Below are 4607 nucleotides of genomic sequence, written 5' to 3'. Positions count from 1 at the left end.
ACAAAGACTTGCGCAGATTTTTAGATGAAATGGCCAGGGCCATTGTGCTCACCTCATGTTGAGGAAAGATGGATAAAGAGCATGGTATTGTGTCATGTAGTGTTAGGTTTGATGTAGGTCCAAGCAATTACAATTTCCCCAAAATGGCAAATTTACAGTACATTCGACCTCTGTGACCTTGAAAAGTAGGTCAAATCAAAGAAGACCCGGGTGACACATTAAATGGTTGTTAGAATTAGATGTACCTATGATATAAAATTGGTGCCAATCGGGCAAGTCATTACTAGGAATAATGGCATTTTGAAGAATTTAGGATTTGGCCCCCTCCCTGGAGGCCAAACGGCAAATCAGATCGCACCAATCTTCGGTACCTAAGATCACCTGACCAAGGGGTACATGTGTACTTAATTTGTGATCAATAGTCATTGCAGTTAAGAAACGTGCCATAGTTACGGCCTGACGGCGAATTTACGCCATTTGACCTCTGTGACCTTGACAAGAAGGTCAAATTAAAAACCTGTGTGACATATACTGTATGGTGGTTAGATGTACCCATGATATCAAATTGGTGGCAATCGGACAAGAAGTTAAGGAATAATCACATTTTTAAGGTTTTTGGATTTTGCCCCCTGGTGGTCAAGTGGTGAATCATATTGGACCAAACTTCGGTCCCTGAGATCACCTGAATAAGGGGTAAATGTGTACCAAATTTGGTATCAATAGTCATTGCAGTTTAGAAACGTGCCATCGTTACATCCTAACGGCCAATTTACACCATTTGACCTCTGTGACCTTGAAAAGGAGGTCAAATCAAAAACCCGGAGGATATATGATGCACCTTTGCTAGAAGTACCTACCATATTTTTTTCAAAATTTCCCGACTACTATTAAGGGAGATATTGCATATTTTCACTTTTAACGTTTGGCCCCCTGGTGGCCAAACCATGAAACGAATCGGACCGAAACTTGGTCTCCAAGGTGTCATTACATAAGGGTACATGTGTACCAAGTTTCAACTCAATAGCTTTAACAGTTACGAAACGTGCCCTGCTAACGGACGACGGACGACGACGACGACGACGACGACGACGACGACGACGGACGACGGACGCCACGGTATGGGATAAGCTCACCTCTGCTAAGAGGTGGGCTAAAAATATACACTCGTATATAAACCGTCGGCGGATACGATTTTGGCATGAGAGGCGCATTGCATGGATTCTACGGGCATATATGTCGTTTGAAGGGCGAAAGTCCCTCTGAATACTAGACAACTCGCAAAACGAGGATCGAGCATCATTATTCACAGTCCCGGGGCAGTCTTTTTCGTCATCTATTTTTACTGGTGAGGGGAGAGGCCGGTCCACTGCGTTCGGAGTGTAATTCACAAAAGCTTGGTGTGGTGTTTGGGTGGTACGATAAACGCGTGACTTCTTTTTCGGCTTGAAGCCGCCAAGTGGTCTCGAAACGACAGCTGCCAGTGACGAATTGGTTGCTGAGATTTACTGAATGGTATATATCAGTCCCATGTTCTACACGCTTCTTATCATTCACTATTTGTTCAGAGCGAGCTTAGGAGAAGGTAGGCACTTTATCCAGAGAATATTTGCAGGTTGGTAAATACTTTACTTGACTTTTTGACACTGGCAGGTTGATAAATGCTTTACTTGACTTTTTTGACACTGACACTGTGACTCTTTTTTCTTTTAATTTGTCGTCAGAAATTTCCAGTTGGTAATCAAAGGTTCTTCAGCATGTTTGTTTTTCTCGAATAACGTTCTGCCAAACTTTCAATCGCGAAGCAAGCGGAAGTAAACGTTCGGGTGAATACTAGCTGTTGTCTTCGTATATACGTGTATGTATACTAGTTTGTTGCTAGTCGGCAAGCTGCGTCGGTGGCCTAGTGACATGGCCACACTCTCTGCCAGTCACACGGTAGACCCCAGTTCTGCTCCGCCTCAGAATCATTAAATTTAATATTTTCCTACACAGAAATATTCTAAGTTTTCGGGGCACTCACCGGGTCATTCTGAGGGGGAATTTAAGAAGGGAGTTGCTCTGCTGCGCTGTCCTTTTGACCTCACTCAGGTCTGCGGCCCTCGATATATCAGATATTACCTAAGTTCCAGTGGCCTGTTGCCTAACAAATCCAATTGTGAACCTGACGCCGTTAGGCTTGTATTCCGTTAAAGTGGTATTCATATCTTTGTGGCCCCTTCATCATGAACTTGGTGATGCGTATTGATTGTAACTCTCTGTTTCAGCGTTCTAAAATGAAGCAAGCCATCCTGATCCTACTTGTCGTTGTGATAGCAGTTGGCTTCCCAGCTGCAGGTAAGCATATTATATATTGTCTTCTCCAAGGTTTTCACACGTCGCGTTCAGGACGATGGATTAGCCTGAATGTCGTGATATTTATATTGATAATGTGCTCTGATGTGCCGCCTTGCTAAAAAGTAGATCTATATATCAAACCATTCTTAGCCAATGTTTTTCTGAATACTTGTCTGACCCACCTAAGTTTCCATACGTACACACATCGTTGATGATAATTAGACACCATTTCGTACGCGATCTGAAGTTTGTGTGAAAATCTTAAGAGGGATGAGCTGGTCGATCCATGATTCACCAATAATAATTCCATGGTGACCGTGGTATCGGCCGGAAGACAGGTGGTGACAAACGCACCATTTATGACGGGGCGGTCAATACCACCACATCGCTATTACGTTGCCCGTCATTGTGTCGCTTGCGGCCTTGAGAAAGTCGTTTTACTGAATACCAAGCTGGCGCGAGAGGTCAAATGAATGTGTGTCTTTGGCGCTCATTATATGGCGAACCCGTTTTTTGATGGTTGGTGCTCGGATTAGCCTCCCATGAAAAAAAGCCAAACTGAAAAACATATGTTGTATATCTTGGTGATCAATTTTCGCAATAACTTGAAATAATTAAAACTTCTCTTTCAGATTCGAAGAACTACAAGTTAGGGAGGTAAGAATTTCTTGTCTGGGAGTTCCAGGATTTGGGTGTTTTCAAAAGGGTTCGTTCACCGTCACCTTTTCTTCCATCGAAAGATGCTTTCATTGGTTGATTATTTTTATCAAAGACTTGAACATACAGGTGAAGGATGTAAGTGAGGGCCAGGACGGCTACTTAATTATTGTCTCTTTTTCAGGCAAATAAGAGGTGCATTTTGCAATTCCTCTTCTGCTTGCAATGGAGGATATAAGTGTTGTGACTGGCCTTGGGCCGGTCGGCTATGCGAACCAAAAAACACAGTTTGCGACGAAGTCAAGTAGGGAGATTAGCTGCATCTGGAGCCCTGGCATATCATTTTCGATGCAGCAGACCGTCTGCCCGTTCTATCGACTGTGAAATTGAAAGAAAACGTTGTCACTAGGCAATCCATCTTTTGGTGTTATTTCTTTCTTTGCAAAGAGTAGGGTGGCCCATGCCCGCTTCACCGGTCAACTGCCATTCGCATTGTCTTGGAAGCCAAAATCAACCCATGGCCCATGCCCGCTTCAACGGTCAACTGCCATTCGCATTGTCTTGGAAGCCAAAATCAACCCATGGCCCATGCCTGCTTCAACGGTCAACTGCCATTCGCATTGTCTTGGAAGCCAAAATCAACCCCATGGCCCATGCCCGCTTCAACAGTCAACTGCCATTTGCATTGTCTTGGAAGCCAAAATCAACCCATGGCCCATGCCCGCTTCAACGGTCAACTGCCATTCGCATTGTCTTTGAAGCCAAAATCAACCCCATGGCCCATGCCCGCTTCAACGGTCAACTGCCATTCGCATTGTCTTGGAAGCCAAAATCAACCCATGGCCCATGCCTGCTTCAACGGTCAACTGCCATTCGCATTGTCTTGGAAGCCAAAATCAACCCCATGGCCCATGCCCGCTTCAACGGTCAACTGCCATTCGCATTGTCTTTGAAGCCAAAATCAACCCCATGGCCCATGCCCGCTTCAACGGTCAACTGCCATTTGCATTGTCTTGGAAGCCAAAATCAACCCATGGCCCATGCCTGCTTCAACGGTCAACTGCCATTCGCATTGTCTTTGAAGCCACAATCAACCCATGGTCCATGCCCGCTTCAACGGTCAACTGCCAATCGCATTGTCTTGGAAGCCAAAATCAACCCATGGCCCATGCCCGCTTCAACGGTCAACTGCCATTCGCATTGTCTTGGAAGCCAAAATCAACCCATGGCCCATGCCCGCTTCAACGGTCAACTGCCATTCGCATAGTCTTGGAAGCCAAAATCAACCCCATGGCCAATGCCCGCTTCAACGGTCAACTGCCATTCGCATAGTCTTGGAAGCAAAAATCAACCCATGGCCCATGCCCGCTTCAACGGTCAACTGCCAGTCGCATTGTCTTGGAAGCAAAAATCAACCCATGGCCCATGCCCGCTTCAACGGTCAACTGCCATTCGCATTGTCTTGGAAGCCAAAATCAACCCATGGCCCATGCCCGCTTCAACGGTCAACTGCCATTTGCATTGTCTTGGAAGCCACAATCAACCCCATGGCCCAAGCCCGCATCACCAGTCAACTGCCATTCGCATTTTTGGTCAACACAACAATGAAGTCTTTA

General features: G+C 45.5%; 1 long non-coding RNA gene across 2 annotated transcripts; it reads left to right on the top strand.

The window, feature by feature from the left end:
• The first annotated feature begins 1555 nt into the window (after positions 1–1555).
• LOC135488740 (uncharacterized) lies at positions 1556–3388 on the top strand. 2 transcript variants are annotated; one of them, XR_010447029.1, is made up of 4 exons: positions 1556–1582; positions 2265–2334; positions 2967–2991; positions 3176–3388. It is a non-coding gene; the product is annotated as an uncharacterized LOC135488740 (long non-coding RNA). The 2 variants fall into 2 exon arrangements; XR_010447028.1 differs by having other exon boundaries at positions 1556–1612.
• Positions 3389–4607: the final 1219 nt, after the last annotated feature.

The sequence above is a fragment of the Lineus longissimus genome, chromosome 5, assembly GCF_910592395.1.
Source record: "Lineus longissimus chromosome 5, tnLinLong1.2, whole genome shotgun sequence".
Lineage (NCBI taxonomy): Eukaryota > Metazoa > Nemertea > Pilidiophora > Heteronemertea > Lineidae > Lineus > Lineus longissimus.
This window is presented reverse-complemented; position numbering and strand designations above follow the sequence as displayed.